The sequence below is a fragment of the Polistes dominula genome, unplaced genomic scaffold (assembly GCF_049000335.1).
Source record: "Polistes dominula isolate Pdom_NZ unplaced genomic scaffold, Pdom_raw_medaka contig_28, whole genome shotgun sequence".
Taxonomy (NCBI): domain Eukaryota; kingdom Metazoa; phylum Arthropoda; class Insecta; order Hymenoptera; family Vespidae; genus Polistes; species Polistes dominula.
Window position 1 is genome coordinate 2,980,047 of NW_028300879.1, and position 21,460 is coordinate 3,001,506.

Consider the following 21,460-nt stretch of genomic DNA (forward strand, 5'->3'; position numbering starts at 1 on the left):
TTTCATGATTTTGGAATTTAAACTACCCTAGTAGCACGAAATATTGAAAAATATTGAATAAATGTGTATTTAATATTAAAAAGACATTGAATCTTTTTTTAATATTAAATACACATGTATTCAATATTTTTCAATATTTTGTGCTACTAAAGTATATTGAACTTTGTGTCTTTATTTATTTATTTTGGATCAATGTAAAGTATACGATAGTTACTTGATTCAAAACAGAGAAGTAACCTCGACCATCTGATTATTCGAAAAAGTACAGAGATGCTAAATTAAATCCCCTACCAGTGTATCCATAGAAAAAGAATATAATCATACTCACAGCAGATTTGTTAACAGAGTACAGTTGTAGCTTGTTAAAGAACTCCCTAATTATGGAATCCTCATTGGAATAAGCAATCAAAAGTTGGAAAAAAATTTCCATTCTAAATACACACGTATATATATATTTATACAATTCGATTTAAAAGAACGAGAGTGAAATAAAAAGCAAATGTAATGATAAACAGTTTGATATTTGGTTTCGTAGCAATTGAAAAATCACGAATAAACGATAAATACATGGAATGAAGTGCCTTTACGTTTCGTTAATTTACAAGTTTATCAACGTTTGTTTTTTTTTTTTTTAATCTATTAAGGAATACGAAAAATATAATAGGTTTGTTTTCTTTATTTACATTTTTTTTTTTAACTAAACTTTTTAACTAAACAAGTGCCAAAAAAGAAGTTTGTGAACGGCTCCATTTTCTCGTTTCATTTCGCCATTGAATGTTGTTCGTTCGTTCTGCATTGCGGGAACAACACAACTTGAACGAAATTTTTGTTTCGTTAACTTGCTTACGATAAAATACGTTCGAGAGTATAACTCTTCTGATATATAAGAGGAAAAAAAAAGAAATTAACAAGAGAGAAAAAACGTGGTTGAGAGAGGAGGAGGTGGGGGTGGAGGAGGAATCATGTAATGGTGAGAATCTAGGGTGGTCGGTGGTTGTAAGGAAGAAAAAAATATTTTCTCTCAGCTTCTGAGAAACTTTTATGACGTCTTTAATAAACTACACTACGTTTGAAGAGCTTTTATTTTAACGACGACCTACGTGTGATGTTAAAAATCGAAATTAATGAAACTACTAATGATCATTTATTATTTTTATTTTTATCCACATTCCGTTCTTGTTTATGGTCATTTTATGATACAGATTCGGACATAAGAATGTATATGTCCCCAAGAAAACGAAAAATGTGAAGAAGGTTTTATTATTAATTATTTGAATATTTTTGATTTCATTATTATCAACTTCAAAATTTCGTGTTGTAATCATTTGATTTGTTAGATTTTCTTTTATATTTTTCTAACAATTTGTAAAATAAATTTTGATTCAAGTATGAAATTTGTAAAAGCTTCGAAAATAAAAACTCATCGTGGAGACACCTGGGTTTCGGACTTTGACTCCCCTTCCCTACTAAATCTACCCCCGGAGATACATTATGTGAAAAAGAAGGGTGAGGTAATTAACTTCATTCGTTTATTATGATTTCACTGGCATCATCGTTTCGAATGCGTGGTTAAACGCACGGATTCATCAGTGATACTACGAGTATACGAGAGAATCATGCATAAATTTGTGAAATTTCATTCGTCCGTATTACACCACATGGAGATATGGAATACATTTATATATATATATGGTATATTTATACATATATATGTACATGGTTATTTCGTTCTTTCGCATGTAATTTCTCTTCTCTTCTCTTTTCTCGTTTAACGTTGTCTCGACGTTGCAGAAAACGTACAAACGGAGAGAAATTCTAAGATTGTATGTTCGATCTGTCTGTTAACGTCCTTGTCACCTATAAATAATAGCTAGGTATTTAAACTTACATATATATATATAATACGTTTCTATCCAGTTTTCATCTGCTATTCTCTTTTGCTTGACGTTCCCAAAAGTCGAGATTTTCCCGATTTCAAGAAGAGAAATTTCATCTTATAGTCAGCTTCCTTATATACATGTATACATAAATATACATATGTATTTTTTTCAATTATTTTACTTATTGATTTTGTTCTTATACCATTACTTGAAAAGCACGATTCTCTAATATATAAAAATCAAATATCACACGAACGTTTTATCGTACGTACGTGTCGATGCGATTAACGACGAGACTCGTTCGATCTTGCATACAAACGAAAATTGGAAAATTTGATGAAATTCATTGGTATTTAATCGAGACGACTGTTATACATTTCAAATTAATACGCACGGTTGCATATAATTCTCGAGAAAAGATATCATCCCCCGATTGTTATCGATTTATTTGATCGGAAATATTTCTCGATGAAGTATCTCGAAACGATCCCGTTTGACTCGATGTTATGAACACGATTATCAAAAGTAAAACAAATTATTAACAAATGAGTGATTGCTCATTTTAAATAAGAACGAGAATTCCAAATTTTGACTTATATAAGTTTATTCAATTAGGTACTGTCCATTTTTGTTGATGACTTTTTGCTATCAAAAAATTGAATTAGGTGTAAAACAAAATCCCTCAATGACTTAGTTGCCAACCCAAAATAAAAGATAATTAAAGAAAATTATTTAATATATTTTATATTATATATACTTTGGTATATATTGTGTTTAAACAAATTTGACTGGATATGACAAAATAATTAATTAATAAATAAGAAAAATTATAATACTTTGATATTGCGTTTAAACAAATTTGACTGAATATGATAAAATGATTAATTAATATTATATCGCGTACAATCTAATTACAATATTATCAAGATATTATACCTGTCGTAAATGTCGATTTGGGAACCCTTTTTCTCCCTCACTTCTCCCTTTCTAGCTTCTACTGGTACCATGATGAATTCTCCTGAATACATTTGGCAAAATAGAAGAGAAACTAGTGGTCCTGGTTGATCCTATCTGCTTCGTACCAACCAATTGGAGTTTAGTTGAGGAACATATACAGGCATGTTAATAGTTCAGTAGGAAAATCGTTTTACAAATTGCATTTGTTATTTGGCTTTGTTTGTTTCTTGTTGATAAATTAACTTTTTTCATTTTTTATCATTGCAATTTATCTCGCAATTAAACTAGTAGCTCGTTGCACAAAAAAATCAATCAATATAAATTTATTTGATTTATTTTTTTTTTTTTCGATTTTTCTGAAACATTTTACTGGTTGAATTAATCGTCAGAAATTATTTAATATTAAAATTTAATTTTAAAACATCATTAAAGAACATATCAAAGTTTTCAACTATCGATAAATTACAAAGAAAAATCAAGATTATATCCAAGAAGATTATGAGTCTTTTCGAAAATCGTTAGGATAGATCACAAAGACAGTCTTAAAGACGTCTTTAAGGAGTTATGTCAAAGGATATGCGTACCATAAAGGTGTTCTTAGAAATTTGTGGAAGATGTAGGGAAAGTTTCTACATTCTAGGGAAATATCAATCGATTGTACATAAAAGAAGATTATCCTAATTCTTACTCTTTTCATCTTTACGTATCCTTTTTTAACCCGATAACCACACAAAAATATTCTTTTACTATTAATCTGTTTACACTGTAATCATTAGTTATAAAATAGAAATGAGATTATTCATCGATATTCTCTGATTTATTCTTTCTAAACATTTCATACTAAATACCTGTATAAATTATAAGTACACACACAAATGATTTCTAGAAATAATTAATCATTATCATTTATTAATTACCTAATTACAATGAAAATACATTAATAATTTTATTAAATAAAAAGTAAAAATGTTTTATTTTCAAATTGAACTAATATTGGTCGATATATAGTAATTAATCATCCCCGATGATTAATATTCACGTTAAAAATAAACAATGTATTTTATATTAAATGAATAGAGATATTTAATTACTAATTGATTATTTTTAACAATCGTTTAATTTTCCTTTTCCAATAAATTAATCTTTTTTTTCGTATTATCGGTTACACTGGATTCAGAAAAAGAGTTGGGGGATTTAAAAAGGGTGGATAAATTCTTTGAAGTTTGTATCGTCCCTTCATAGTGCCTTCTGGTTTTACCAATATATTCTCATCGATATTCCATGCGCAGGAATAACATCAGTACTTTGTGAAACCGTTGAGGTGACTATCAATGTGATTTCTCTTGGACCACGTCGCTTTTGTTATTTGCTCTCACTTTGCAAAGAGAAATAGAAATAGGTAGGTTAAGGGCATTAGTAGGCAGAAAGGAAATGGGGAAGGGAAAAGGTAGAAAGAAGGAAAGAGACAGAATGAGAGATAAATGTATATCTCTTCAAGTATTTGAATGAACTCTTCTTCGTCTTTTGAATGAAGGAAGAAATTGTTAGAGAAAGATTTACACAAAGATATTCATAACTTGTCCAAGTACTTTATCACTCGATGATTCACTATTTATTGTTAGAGGAAAACTCGAGTATATTTAATTATCTCAATAATAAGACAAAGAATAGAAATAATTGCAACATTACAGAAGACCATTTGTATATTATCCTGTCAGTGTTCAACGAAGAATATCATAGATTATCTAAATGGGATGTGTTGGTTTGTTTTTGTGTTTAGTAGAGGTTTCCTCATTTCCTTACATGACGAATAATTTTACAATTTATTTTAAATGTTTGTAAGATAAAATCGAAAACGCTATTATTTCCCTCCATGGTTTCTATTCGTTCTAGTTGAGATTACACCGTTCTACGAGTTTGTATTGAGAATGAATACTCTAGTTCGTGTAATCGTGAACTCGGATATTACGAGTTTAAGTAGACTCGTAACATTGACCTTAAGTATTTCCATTAGCTCGTAGAAATCTGATAAAAAAGTGATAACGAATTAAATTGTTTTATTTAAATGATTTGATTATTTCGTTAAAGTAGTTTATTATTTTAAAACTTTCACGAATATTTTGTAAATTATTTCACGAAAGGATCCTTTTAATAAAACGTTTTGTTGAATTTTTTTTTTTTGAAAGTTTCGTTAAACGAGAAATAATTGTAATCATTAATCAACTATAATCATGTAATAAAGATAATTTATTATCGTATATGAAAAATACTTGTTATAAGCTTCTTTTTTTTATTATTTTTTTTTTTTCGAGATTCCACGTACTATCAGAACTGTTCGTCACTCGCAACGTTTCATTATTGTTTGACTTTTTATTTAGTTTATTAAATGAAATCCTTAATAAGAATTAAGCGCGGTGCTTTTAACGTTCTCATCGTGAAACTTTAAAGATACTTTAACAAGTTTTTAAATGGAAAACTAGTCGATATTCTCACGATTTATCAATGCATATAGTTTACCGTAACAAGTATTCCCACTTGTGTGAACTTTAAATAGAAAAATTTCTTAAACTTAATATTCGACCTTCTCGCATCTTATCGTTTATTCATGTGTCACTAGAAAATGCACAGCTCAACTGAAAGAAGTATATTATTCTCTATGAAAATGGTACGACACTTCTATACCAACTGTTGAAAATAATGCTGACAAAATATTCTAAGAAACACACTTTGAATAGATATTCTTCAATTTTTATTCAATTATTCGAAAATTAAAAAGAGATATTCCCGTTGTAAATATCTATTTAATTTTCAACCTTTTATATTTATTACTTTATTACTTTCTGTACACGTTTATACAAATATAATATTACCTAGCTTCGTGAAAATTTTTTTTTTTTTCATTAATAATAAAAATACAAATATCTACGTAATAATAAATGAAATTTGAAACGAATACTTCTTATTGATCTCAAGAGAAGAAGTAGAAAATTTTTTAAAAAGAAGACAAATAAAATCAAATCAAATAAACCAAATGAAAAGAAAACCCATTCGGACAGATTGCAGTATCAGAAGAAACAAAAGAAATAGTTTCTGAAGGAAACTACTATGGAGGTGTTAAAGTGACCGCGTATCTCGAATGTTAGAGAAATAGATTGGTAAATATCGCAAGAGCTTTGTTACCTAGACTACACAGAGAAAGGAGATTTTCTATATCGAGATCTCAAAAAAGAAAAGTAAACTAGCTGTATATATATACAATATATATAGACCCCTAGATTTTAAACGGAAGAATAGAGAAAGGAAGAGAAGTTTGTGTAAACAATATCCTTGATATACATTCAACTTCAACAATATCGTGTGTCTTAAATTTATTAACATAAATCTATACAGTAGATTTTGTTAAATCTGTGTTTCAACATAATCTCTCGAATATTTTGATATTGATAAATTCTTAACAGTATTCTAATTATCAGGAGAAATAATAAATTACAAAGTACAGAGTTTATCAAACTGGTCGTGTAAATGAAGTTGATTATGAACCTCTCGTACACTCATTGTCATAGATTTTAATTCGAACAATGCTTTAGGCTATTTCAATAAAGAAAGACGACCAATATACATATTTACATACATGCGTTAGTTTCTAATACATACACAAATCTATGCATTGTATATATCTATATATATATAGGTATATCAGTAAATAGGTATATGTATATTCAACATAGCAGGTACCTGCATCGTGGTACGACGAACAATGGACCATTTCCCTTTCCCTTCATCTTCCTTCCTCTCGGTCAAAGTTCAAGCCCTATGTGTTATGTATGTATGTATGTATGTATGTATGTATGTATGTATGTACATGCGTATATACTTACGCATCATTCCACGAGCGTGAGCGCGTTGAAAAGGCCACGTTGTCATCTCAATGAATAAAGAAACTATATATACATACATGTATATAGAAAGAGAACAAGAGAAATAGCACTTTAATGTAAATAGATAAAGATACATATATTTTAATAATTTTGCAATCGTTGAAAATAAGTTGGAAACACCTTTGACCGATTTAATGGAAAAGTCTTTAACGAATTTACCTACCGTGGAAAAAACAACTTATAATTCCATCTGAGTTTCAGCACAAACAAGCTTCTTGCTTCGGTAACGGACCGAAAACTTATATATCGGATGAGATATTTAAAACAGAATAAGTTAAATTAAATTAACTTACAATTAATTTTGAGGCTGACATAATTCTGTTATATATACGTATTTAATATGTTATTCATTATATTTTTATTTTTAAGTACAGCTAGCCCTCATATAATACTGCATCTTATAAGACAGTTTTGCTATAACACGATTCATAAATTGCATCAACCTTCTTACAACACGGCATCCTATACCGCGGTTTCCTTTCAAAAAACCTTTGTACAACACTGTACTTTTACAGCCGCCTTGTATTTCTAACCCCCTTTTGTAACATCCTTTTTGTATTGGCTATTGGTCTCATATAACACGGTTTCACACAACACGGCATTTTTTAAGAACCTATCTACCGTATTATAGGAGGATTACTTGTATTTATTTCTTCTTTTATATCTAACATTAGGAATAAAAAAAATAATAGTAATCTCAGCATAGCTCGTTGTGTCTTAAAATGTTCTTTTATATAGTACGCAAAAAAATATATTATTCCTTTAAAAGAAAAAAAAAAAAAAAACCAGAGCTGATTTTTATAAATCTACGTTTCTACTTAGAAACAAAACAAAAAAATAATAAAGAACAGAACTATTAACATAGGATTATATCGTCCTCGAAACCAAGTTAGTTTTGTCTGATTACATTTTTTTTTCTACCCTTTATAGCATAGTTATTCAACCTTTTTCTTTTACTAACGTTTCGCATACATCTGTCTCATTTTTTCTCACGACAAGAAGAAAAATCTTTTATGAGAGCACCCCTGGTTGTTCTAGAATGAAATGTAGAATTTGCCCACTGACCATATTGTAGCCGTCTACAAACTAAAAACATAATGGTCGTCAGTAAATTTTTACTATTAATAGAAAAAAAAAATTAACGAAATATTTATATTGGCCTATTATAAACGTCACACTCGATATAACTATATATGTTTTGATTTATACGTGTGTTTGATTGAAGTATATTTGAACAATTTTTGTCTTAAAAATGCTTATTTGTATGCATATTTAATTACTAATACATATTATCTGTAACGAATACGCATATTTGTATGTATATTTACATACAAATACACCTTTTCCAATTGTTTTTAAATGTTTTGTTCATTTTTCTTTTTTTTTTTTTTATTACTGCATTCCAAGTCCATTTTTTTTTTCATTATTTTCATTCAAAGCGTACAGCTGGCGTTAAATAATAAAATAGGAAAGAAGAACCTTCAAACGATCTATTATAGTTTCGTCCTGTAATCGAGTCTTCTAGCTCGTTTCGAACTTTTCAATACGTAATATAATTTGTGGATCTGTAACATGGGTTATATCGTTGAATTTTATCAGATCAAAAAAAAAAATAAAAAAAAAGAAAATTCTTACTTTTTATTCGATATGTTTGAAAAAATTAAAGCTGTCAGAAATAAAAATTCATTTAAATTGTACGAAACGACGGACGACAGATGATAAATGAATACTGGACACGTTTATAAACAATAATTTATCGATATTTTTGTCCAGTGAGACATTTTTATGATTAAACGAAAAAAAAGAAAAAAAAGAAAACCAAAAACTTCGACTTTTTCCGTTATTCTCAGTAGTATCGCTTAAAAGTATATAAACTAGAATAGTAAGGATGGTAATAAGAAAATTTGCAAGACAATGTGCTGTCTCATAGGAACAACGTAGAATACAAAAGTGGAAAAAGTGGAAATTCGCTGTTGCACGAAAAATATGCATTGAATGAATCGTTTCTCTTTCTTTTTTTCTCACTTTTCTCTCTCTCTCTCTCCCCCCCCTTTCTCTCTACCTCTCTCATCTTTTATGTGCTACATTCGAGTTTCCAGTCAATGCTCGACTAGAAACGATTTTGTAGTACGTGATACGCAATCTAAAGTTGAAATGTCTATGCTATATCATACGCTATATAAACGTATAATATATATATATATGAATAATGTAATTGTAAACTATTATGCGTAGTTATGTCTACTTACCTATATATGTACAAGAATATATATATATATATTTCATTTATACAGGTACACATAAATATGTTCTTAAGTATACTCCAAGGTATATACAACAAGGATCTATTATTCTTCCAGTATGTGCTTTGCTTTTACATTAAACTTATTATAATTTAGAATTCACATAAATTCAGGCCGAAGATACGATTGAAATCTTCCTTCATTAAACAGTATATTGGAGTTTATTAGCATAGAATTACTATGCATACTCGTTAGTTGCATTTCATTATGCATATAAGTCTTAAGAGTGTTTTCTGCTCTAAGGATACAACTGTAACAAATTCCATTCGATTAAATAGAATGAAATAGGAAAAGAATTAAAAAAAAAAGAAAGTAAACAAAATGTTGAACAAAATACAGTAAAAGATATTTTCTTTGTTCTCGAAATTGTCGAATATAAGCTTCTTATATTCATAGGCTTTTAATTTAAACAGCTTAAAATACTTCGAGTAATATTCCTTTTATTTTTTTTATTTTTTTTTTTTTTTTTTGGTTCGTTATAACAATGTGAGTTTTACTCGGATAATACACGTTACCGTAATGAAATATAATAATTAATTGCTCGTACTATATTTATGAAGAATAATTTTTATACGTGAAATAACATTCGTTTAAAGTATCCCTAACATGCATGTTCTTCAAACACGTTATTGCATTTTTATGCACTTACATTAGACTTCGTCGCATAAGAAATGAAGAAGGAAAAAAAATGAGAAAGTAAAATAAAAATGAAAAAATAAGTACATATACGTATGAATACAAAAAAAAAAAAAAAACACAAAAATACGTTAAAAGTACATTACAATTTTTATGTTAATTTTGGCAATAAATTTTTCATATGAAAAATAAGTGGAAAATTTATTAGAAACAATATTTCTTGACAAGAGATTGTATTAATACCATAAAAAGGGCTTGACAATTTTATGCTAATTTTCATTGAAATACGTACACGTGTAAGTAAAATTGTAAATATATGATTACTCATCTTATTCTGAATTTATAGATACATAGGACAAAGATATGGAGAAAGAGAAGACAGTTATCGAATTATCGATACCATAAGCACCAGAATATTCAAACAGAATGCGACTGTCGGGTCTCGATACGATTCAAAGCAGGCAGAGCTTTGAATTTCGGAAATGGACCATTGTTTGTTTAGGAATCTCACTATGTATTACATGTTATTTTATTGTGTATAAATTGACTCTTATTCTATATCTCACTCTTTCTAGTATTTTTAAGCTTGCATTCATCGGTTCGTACTTAATGGATTTTCAGATTCAAGTTTGAATAGGTTCTCTTTTTTTTTTTTTTATTACTCAATGCTCATTCTATATGTAAATGATTATCAGAATTTCAATCCTTCAATCTATTTCCCTCACTTTGTCTCTTCGTAAGCCAAAAACAAACGGTCAATGATACGCGATCGTGATTTATGTGGCCCGTGCATTTACATAACAACGTATCACCAACGATTTAATCGCATCTGAAATGCATACAACAGTGATCGGCGTCATCGATGCGAGAGAGAGGCCTCTCCCATAACATAGCGAATTCCGTATGCATTTAATACGGTTAGGATCGTCCGGAGTGTCGTTGCATGTAAATTAATTCAAGTAGCCCTAGGGACTACTCGTTGGCCATGAACTAACGATGCTAACGAGAAATCTTCAAATTCTGTTTACATTTTCGAAAAATTACATGGCATATAATTCTAAAGAGAAAGAGAGATGGAAATAAAAAGCTAAAGAAAGAAAGAAAAAGGGCTGCTTACTCTCGTTGGTGGTAACTTGCAAAAGCGAGACTATCGATTTCGCCTACCTTAGCGGTTTTAATTCTCCTTCTCCTTTTTTCTTTTTTTTCTCTTCATGTTTCTTCCCTTGACCATCCTTGTTCCTTTCCTCTCTCTCTATCTATTTTTTTTTCTACCTTTATTTCGTTCACCTTCATCATCTAAACTTTCTTCCATTTTTGTCTTCTTTCTTCGTCATGGCAAACGCGTTTTACCTTCTATCCTTCTTTTCGAACGAATGCATGTATGCAAAACGTAACCACGCGAGCTATGTTACGGCATTATCTTCTGCCCCATTTTCCGCAGTTTCATATCGATTCAACCCTGACTTTCGGACGTGTACTATTCATCGACCTCGATGAACCACGACCAAAATCAAGACCAAGACCTATGAATGACGAGAATTTAACAAATATAAAAGGTATTTCCTATGATCTCAAAGTAAATCGTGTTGATCTCTTTGAAGAGATAAATTAGTCAGTTGCTTCCTATTTTTTTTTTTTGCTCCTTACTTTCTTCATAATTTTTTGTGTTATATATATTTTTTTTAAATTTTAATTTCAATTTTAATTATATCGAATTAAAACGACTCCTATATACGCTTAATGAAGCTCGTTCAAAGGTACATTTGTTAAATTAATGGAGCATGACTTTACCCTCGGCAAAATAGGATTGAAATGTTTGCGTAGACGACGAAAATTTCAATGGCAATGAAACGTGTTGAAAAGAAAAGAAGATCGATAATGGTTGAGAATAAAAAAACAGAAGAAGAAAAAAAAAGTAGAAAAAGAGACCAACGTGTGCCAGAGAAGAGAAGCCAGTTTGTTTCAATCGAGGACCAGAATTCCACTCTCTCTCTCTCTCTCTCTCTCTCTCTGTCTCTCTTTCATTTTCTTTCATTTTATATTATCACGAAAAATACATATATTTCCCGATGACGTCCTTGACATTCTTTCAATCCTCCTTGAGCATTATTCATTCATATTGGCACGGAATTATTCCAACGGTTAAGTACCACCCTCGCTCAGATAAGAACACAACGAGCAAGGATTACTTCTTAATAACACGTCTTCTAATAATATCCGGTTGAACGGGGTGTGTCCTTAAAGATATGAAATTTTACTTACAGAAATAACCACCATTTTTGCATCTTAATAGTCTTACTTTGAATTTCATAATGTTTTAACAAAATGGTAGTATTAAATGAATTCCGTACGAAAATCGACCACAAATTTTTCACGAAAAAAATTTTTCTATTTTCTAACGTAGAAAACAATGGATCGAAAATAGACAAAAAAAGAGAGAGAGAGAGAGAGAAAAAAAAGTAAAAAAAAAAAAGAAAAAAAGATAGAAGCATTTTCGCAATAAAATCTACTTTCTAGCGATAGCGTTTGTCTGTGGTAACGTAAAAAACCTGAAATACAATTTAAAGATAAGTTTTATCCCGTTTTTTTTTTTATTTTTTTTTTTATTACGCTTCAATTTTATTGGCCCTTATTACGTCGATCAATTAAAAATAAACGCAACGATTAAATGCATTCATTAGCACCGAAATTCTTCACATTGTCATTTCTCTTTTAAATTGTAAAATATATTTCAAATCGCTGAAATAGTAGAGAAAAGGATCATTGGAATGTGTGTGCATGGCTGACACATGACAGAGGAGTGTTAAGCCGTATCAAATCAAAATTGAACGTTTATTCGAAACAGTGACGAGACCATGACAACGACTAGCTGTAACTGACGGACCATGAACGACAACGATATACACCGAAATGCTTCGCACGATTTAGCAGGACGATATGATCCTACGGGCTTGACTGAGTGAATTTCTCTGGTATTTCCTTGCTATCTCATAACAATCCTAAGCTCAAATTCCAACGGCGTATTACCAAACACCACGTCATTCACGAGATTCAATTTTCATCTTGATTCAATACGATTTACATATATGAACTTTCTTAGAAATTTATACTTTCATGTTAATTTACATTATCTATAATTGAAAATTTTTAATTAAAATAATAAAATAATAATATACCTATTATCGATAAATATTTAAAGTGTTAATTAAGTTAAAAAAAAAAACAAATATATTTTATATTATAAATATAAAATATTATGTAAATATAAATATAAATATAAATATAAATATAAATATAAATATAATATAATATAATTATAATATAATATAGAATTATAAAATAATGTATAATAATATATATAAAATGTAAAATAATATATATGCAATTTATTCTTTCATGTTAATTTACATTATCTATTATTTTAATTTTTAATTACAAAAATAAAATAATAATAATATACGTACTATCAATAAAAATTAAAGAGTTAATCGAGTTATATATATAAAATATATTATATGTTTTTCTAACCATTAGTCATATAGTTTTATATATATATATATATATCTAAAGAAAGTCTCTTCGTCATTATATTGAGTATGATGGAAACATAAAAAAAAAAAGCAACTTTTAATCTCTCTCTCTGAAGTTTCTGAGAAGAGGCCGTTCGAGTGGACGGAATTCTTCTTCGAACATTTTCCAAAGAGTAGACGGGTCATGAAACTGGAACCGTTCCAGTTTCATCATCCGCCAGCAATATCTGACTTTACATGTGTGCATGCATCATGTAAATATATGTACGTATACAAGTTTTAGGTATATTTCATTGTATGTGTAACGTTATTTATATGGTGTAAGATGTAGTCGTCACATATGTATATAAATTACACATTCGTGTTCATTTACTTATAATACATTCTTGGTAATGTTACATTACAACATTATTAATTATTCCTTTTTTATCTTCTTATTTTAATTTCGAAAAGACTCCAAATCGCTGCTTTTTTTCCCCCTTGATAAATCTGTTTTTATTAAAATGTAAGAGAGATCTTGAGTGTTCTCGCTACGTAAAAATCTCATGGAAATTTAAAAGAGAGATACACCTCCCTTTCGCCTTTTTCATTTTATTTTACTTTTCTCTATTTTTTTCTCTATCGTGTTCTGAAACGTCTATTAATGGGGTAATAATTTGAATAATACGTGGCCCATTGATGGGCCCATTAATCGGCCAATGATCAACTACCATTAATCGGCCGATGATCAACTACCATTAATCGGCCAATGATCAACTACCATTAATCGGCCAATGATCAACTACCATTATTTGGCCGATGATCAATTACCATTAATCGGCCGATGATCAACTACCATTAATCGGCCGATGATAACTACCATTAATGGGCCGATGATAACTACCATTAATGGGCCGATGATAACTACCATTAATGGGCCGGGGTTGTCATTTGGATATTCAGCCCTGTATGAGCCATTAGAAAACGTCAATGATCGGCCGTTAGTTGTCATCTATTGCCCGGCGATTGGCCATCCAAGGGCCTGTTTTCAAACTTTGTATGGGGAATTATTAATATCACTCGACTTGAAAAAATAAAAAAATAAATAAATAAAAGAATAACCCCTCCCTAACTTTTCACCTTCATCAACCCCTACCCCAACTTCTTCTTCATATTCTTCTTCTGCCTCTTCCTTTTCCGCGTTGTGTTTACACTTCCCTTATTATTTTCATTTCAATTCTCATTCTTATATCTTTGACATGGAAACATTTTTATTTCATAAAAAGAAAAAGAAATGAGAAATGTTTAATTGATCATTGAAGTTGAATTTTATAAAATAACAGATTCCCATGTTCTCAACCCTTTTCAAAGTTTGTTTGCATTTTAATTTATTTTCATTTCAACTTGTTCGTACACTTTCGACGGAGACTGTATCTTTCCTTACAAATAGAAAGGGATCATAATATCTCACGATTCATAAAAAAAAAAAAAAAAGATAATAATAATTACCATACGTGTTCCATCGACTGGTGTAAGTACCTCAAAACTAAGGCACTGAAGCAAAAATACAAGCATCCTCCGGCACTTTCTAAAGATGTACAGAAAGTGCTAAAGCCTATTTATGAGGATCTGACTAAGACAGAACTGCTGGAAAGATGTTTAGGTGGACATACGCAGAATAATAATGAAAGCTTTAATAACTGCGTATGGAACATGGCACCTAAACACCTGTTTAACGGCAAAAAAGTTGTTGAAATTGCGTGCAAAGTTTCAGCATGTATCTTTAACGAAGGATTTCAAACAGTGATGAAGATAATGGAAACGATGGGCATGAAACTTGGGCCAGGAGCGATCGACTTTGCTAAAAGACGCGACGACCGACGTATCGAATCTGCGAACCGTCGAAGCTCTGAGTGCTCAAAAGATGCCAGATCAAAGTGGAAAAAGGCAAGACTGGAAGAAATTGAAGAATATGAACAAGAAGAAGGTCTATTGTACGGTCCAGGCATCGCAGATTAAGTTTAGGTAAGAATTTTTAACGATTTTGAGTAGAAAAAAACTTTAAACGCGTTTATCTCGAAACTATGTTTTGAAATATTAGCTCCATCGTATCTCACGAACCAGTAAACCGATTCTTATAAAATTTAATCCACATATTCTACACATGAGCTGTAACAAAGTGACGGAGAGTTTTTTCTTATATTTTAATTTTTACTATTTATGTTTAGTCAAAAACAATAAAAAAAAAGGTCAAATTTACGTTTTTTTTGTAATTTGTCCACCATTTTTTTATTTATTGATAAAATTTTTATATAAAACTGTCACTTTGTAGCTGAAGTCATACAGAATATAAAACCATTTTACTTTTATGTTTCAGGTAAGCCATTCTCAAGTTCTGATGGAGCTACCAAAGCACTAAAGTTTTAAGGTGTTTTTTTATACTACTGTTTTTGCAATAAAAAATTAATTAAAATGAAAAAATAAAAATTCATTTATATAGTTTAAGACTCAATTTAACAAACCCAACAACTTTTAGATCGATATCTTTTATAGTTTTCTTGGAAAAAATTCGCGAAAATAGCCTTTTTTTTAGGTGCTCAGAGTAGAAGGTCCCCTTAAAAAAAAAAAAAAAAAAAAAAAAAAAAAAAAAAAGAGAAAGAAATAAAAAAGAGAAAAAGAAGCATATAATAAAGAGAACCTAAAATCTATTAAAAAGAACGTATTTAGATTTATGGATTTCATTTAAATATTTGGAAATTGAATCCCAATAGTTTATTCGACAACGATGATTACACGTAAACACGTATCTCTCGTACTTTATATACTATGACTTTGGCACGTTGCGCACGTGTAAGTATATCCTACTCGTAAATTTAACTATCTGCGACAGTTTATGTTAGTTTATATAAGTGTATTTGTTAATGTACATATACATATGTAAGTGAGTATGTGTATATACCAAGCGAAATGGGAAATATAGTAACGAACATGGAGAAACATCGTGATGCAGTGTACACGAATGTTATTGCTGCTGACATTGGTAAGATAAACAAATAACTATGATGATAATAATTAATGGTAGTACAGGCAAGAGGAGATTAATAAATCAAAATAATCCTCGGATACGTATACATATATATATAAGCGGTGAAAAAAAATTCACGAAGAAAATTCAAAAGAGAATAAAAAAAGAGAGAGAGAGAAAAATGTGTTGGCTTATAAAATAGTCGAGATTATATTTTTCTTTTTTATTTCTTTTTTTTTTTTTTTTATTCATAAGAAATAAAAGTAAGGTAAAAAAAAAAAAAAAGAGAAAATGTTCCTTAATTCGCTGTGGTTTATGGTGAGAACCGTCGTTACGTTTCGTTAACGATAAAAGAAACTTTTTCGATAAAATTTATTTGCATAGAAAATCTCAGTAAGATTCTAACGTTCCTCGGCAAATAGTTTGCCAGTGGTCTCGTGCATCGACCCGCTCGTTCCGAGCAAATACGAGCTGCAAACGGTACCGTGTAATTTACACGGTACAATTCAAAGGTTTAATTTGTCACGTTGGGATGGCGTCGTACGAGAACCAACCGTTCGAATGCTGTCACCCAAGTTACATAGATCGAATTGTGAATCCAATTCTATGCCGTAAAACATCGTCCGAATAAAAAAATAGAAAAATCGAAGAGTAAAAAGACAGAGAAAGAGAAAGAGAAAGAGAGAGAGAGAGAGAGAGAGAGAGAGAGAAAGATAGAAGGAATGAGAAACATAATCAAAAAGCTTCATAAATACATTTGGTATAACATTAAATACAAAATAATATACTTCTTAGATTATATTTAATATCATCTAAATATATATGTGTATATATTTATAAAATAATAAATATAATAATTTAGCAATATATAATAAATTAATAATATAAAAATATATATATATATATATATATATATATATATATATATATATATATATATATATTTTTCAAATATTATCTATCCATTTTAAATCCGATTGATTTGAAAATTCAATTTCACGCTTTATTGGTATCTCATATGGTACTATCGTCATACTGTGTAATTTAGTAGCAACGAAAATAGAAAATCTGTACATAGAGCTGCTCTTAGGATTTTGCGTTAAAGGAAAAATATTTGACGAAAAGGTTTTTACCTATTTTCAAACTCGTATACTTTATTCAATGGAACAACTTATTCGTGAGAGAAATATCTGATTGTGAGAAAGAAGATTTTTATTTTCCTTCCTTGTGTATAACGATACGGTAAAGAAAAAAAGAGATTCAAGAAAGATAGTGGGTTGTATTTCGTAGGTGATACTTATTCTTAGAAGATCGAGACAATAGGGTGTAAGTAAATAGATTATACCTTGATAATCTTTCATGTACACCTGGTACCATTATTCAACGTTAAAGTACATTAAGAACCGACTACGTAGTACATATATGTATTCTCATAATGAGGAAAATGAAGTTTATTTGTAAATGTGTATGTTAAACACACATGCAAAACCTATGATATAAATAGGTACATATGTATATTGACATATCTTTCATGTGTATATTGATTTTTATATACACTCGTCTTCCTACTGCTTCTATCACACAAATGCTATTTAAACTTAAAAGAAATGTACTTTTAGACACATCACATAAGTTTAAGGTGTATTGAATACCACCTAAGGGTTAGTACATTCCCTAGCAATCTCGACCTTTCTTCTCTTTTTCTTTTTTCCCCGCAAGTAACCCTGTCTAAAGTGCTTTCGAGACTAAACTCAAGAACAGAAAAAGCGCTTTGCTTTCAAAGAAAAGAACGCAGATATTCTTAAGCGAGAATGCTGCTTTTTTCAAAAAATGGAACATCTTTATTTATCTTGGTTGAAACGTTTAAAATATTCGATAGTCAAATACTTTTTTCTACCTTTTGTTTTATTTAATCCGCTTTAAGGGAAAACTGCAACGAAGAAAGTGTGTGTGAGAGAGAGAGAGAGAAAGGAGTCAGCTCGGTTGGTAAATTTAATAAAAGGTATCATCTTGTAGCAGACAAAAACTTGGAAAGTCATTATCATTAAATGTCCATTAACTGGATAGGTTAAATCTGTGAAGGAAGATTAATGATTGGGTGAATAGAAAACAGATGTGTGTGGTAAGAATATTGAACAAAAATATGTATATGTAGGATAATTATGTCTAATATAAAAGCTTGTAATATATCAGTAAATAAATAATGTAAATTATTGGAAATTCGTGTGAAACATTTCATTTTTCAACGTTTACATTTTTTATTTATTATCACATATTTAAAGTCATTGGTAGTTTGCAGCAGGTACACGTATTTCGCAGTATTTTGAAATACGATTTTCTCGAAAACATAGTCTCAAATGAAAAAATGTTACTATTTTTTTTTTAACTTATTTAACCCAGCTTGATTGTATCATTCGTCTGGATATAGTCTGTATATATATATATACAGCCTACACTATTCACTGTTGAATAGTATTGAGTATATATCTACGTATCTATCACACATTTATATCTTGCCGTGTTAGCGGAAAAGCAAAAGGGAAATTGCGTTGGTACGTTTGGCAAAACATAAACAAGGGATAGAGTAAATGGAAGAGAGCAAATATTTCGTAGTGGAAAAGGATTATGTGTTGTCGAACTTTCTCTACCTTCAACGTAGAAATTATTCTTTTGATACGATTCATGTGCATACGTGACACGCATTACAAAATAAATGTATATTTCATATGGATATGTCATATCACTATGAACATAAGTTTTCTTCAATTAACCGTATTTAGTAACAACTCTCAACTATATGTAAATTAGATTTATTTCAATAGAATTGAATCTTATTGAATAGGAAAATTCATTTTTGCCAAATATAATAATGTTCAACCACTATACGATTTTTCGCATAAGAGTCATCTGTATGGGAGAGACTTTATGGCCTCCGGAAAGAGCTTATGAATACCATTTGTTCTCTAAATTGTCTTTTCCTACTGACAAAAAGAACAAACCGAAGCAACAGAATTTTTAACGAATTGCATTAGGAAATTTTCACCGTAGTTTTTTCTCTATTTCCTAAAGAAAAATGTAACGACGCTTTCTATTCTTCCATAAGATTTAAATCGTAAATTTTCTACTTTCCATCTACTCGACTCGATTTTAAATAAAACATTAAAACTTTGTCAACGAGTTTGATTTAAATTTGATCTCTCAATATAGATAGTACACGAATTATTTATTTTGTTTATTGTTATAATAAAAAAAAAAGAGATACACTTTTAATGATATAATAATCATGTTAATGATAACATCGAATTGTAGAATTTCAAGATATCGAGAATCAGACAGTGAATTTAACTCATAAATGTTTGAACCTCTTGACACTGGCCGTTCTTCTTCGAGCTACAAATTCGACGACAATATTTTCGAATAAAATTATTCTGATATCGCGCAAGGATAAAATAAATCTTTTATAATTTACAATATATTTTATAACGAACGATTTTTATATTCATAAATAATCTTCTTACAAGGATTTAATGAAATAATAACAATGTTTTTTTTCCTACTAAGCAATAAGAAAGAATTGAATTGTAATGATGTAATAATTTACGAGTGACTCGATTCTCGTCGAATTTCTTTTGATCTCATTTCAATGATGAGAAAAAGAAATAGCAAAATGAGAAGAAAAAATAATAATTAAATTGCTGAAGACATCGTCTCAGTATTCTTATACATATCGTGTATATAAAAGTACAAATACAAAGTAAAAATACAAGTCGCGTATATTTGTTGTACATGTGAAAATGTATCAACAAATTTTTCATTTAAACTTGTTTAAAAATCTAAATATATATATATATTTACCTTACGTATATATATATATATATATATATATATATATATATATATATAGTTACCTTACGTATTTTTTTTTAACGTTATTAAAAATACAATGCAAACGTTCTTATCGAAGATCTTTCATTTTCTGGCAATCAAATATAAAGTTTTAGAAACTCTCGTTTTCCTTCCAACGTTATATTATCAAAGAATATAATAGTACAATAAAGAGGTAAACCTTGGAAAATAATTAAAGTAGTAAAAAGGATCAGGAATATGAATAATCGTATTCTGACAATGAGCTCGAATAAGGAAGAAGTGAAAAGGCAAGCACCAGAGATAGGAACTTTAAGAAGTGGTTGGTGGGTGCCTTTGCCAGTTGTGTAGCGGCACAAAACACTTTGAAGTACTGTCGTCAGACTGAATTTCTAAATAATAGAAGAACGCCCAGAGTGAGAAAAAATTATCTAGTGGGGACAAAAAAAGTATATATATATCATGAATGACCACATAAGCTTTAAGTGATAGAAATTAATAAAACGATTTTTGGAAAATAGATCATAAGGATGATCAATAATCATCAAAGAAATACATTTTGAAGTATATATGTATATTTAAAAATTGTTAATTTATAAATTATGGAATCTTAGTTCCAATTAAAAGATTTTCTCGTTAATTTTAACGTCGATTAATCATATGAAATAGCTTTAATAAACGTACTGGACAAATTAGTCGCATATCGGTCAACACGTAGGTGTAGTTTCTACGAAAACTAATTAGAAGACGAAGTGTGATATCCGTTTGGAAGTTATCACCGATAAAGGTTGATCGCACAGCTTGGAATGTAATATTTCAGTCGAGTTGATTTTCTGAATAATCAATCGTTCCGATATTCCTCTTGAATCAAGAAAAGTTCAATAATTATTACATTGTGTTCGTTGCTTGCTTTCAACTAATAAACATAACAATTCTCGAAGTAATTGGAAATCTGAATATAAACACACCATTTAATCAATATTTCAATAAGTTTTGAAGATATTGATACACTAAAATATGAAGTTTACTCGTTCGAAGGAGTTAATGAATTGTAATTAATGATTGTTGATTCAGTACAAATTTAACAAATTACAACACCATTAGATACATTTAAAGCTTATTATTTATAAATACCGTTTAAACTATCATTTCGTGTGTGAGTACATATAATATATCGTATAAGTATTATAACGTATATATAAAACGGATTTTCAACAAAAGAAACTAAAGTAATAACTATTATTAAAATTTTATTGAAATATATAAAACATTTTTAGAGATCATATTCGAGGTTCTATTGATATTGATAATATTGAACAAAGAAAAATAACTTTGAACAAATGACGAA

At 29.3% G+C, this 21,460-nt stretch overlaps 1 protein-coding gene across 3 annotated transcripts in view; it reads left to right on the forward strand.

The window, feature by feature from the left end:
• Positions 1–21,460, forward strand: part of LOC107065186 (putative G protein-coupled receptor No18) — an 81,662-nt gene that overhangs the window by 35,769 nt on the left and 24,433 nt on the right. The window contains exon 1 of one of the 3 annotated variants that reach the window (XM_089174069.1): positions 15,108–15,248. The exons of the other annotated variants lie outside the window; for them this stretch is intronic. The gene's annotated coding sequence lies outside the window, so the exon portion shown is untranslated. Of the gene's footprint in view, positions 1–15,107; positions 15,249–21,460 lie in introns of those variants that run through there. 3 annotated transcript variants of the gene reach the window in all.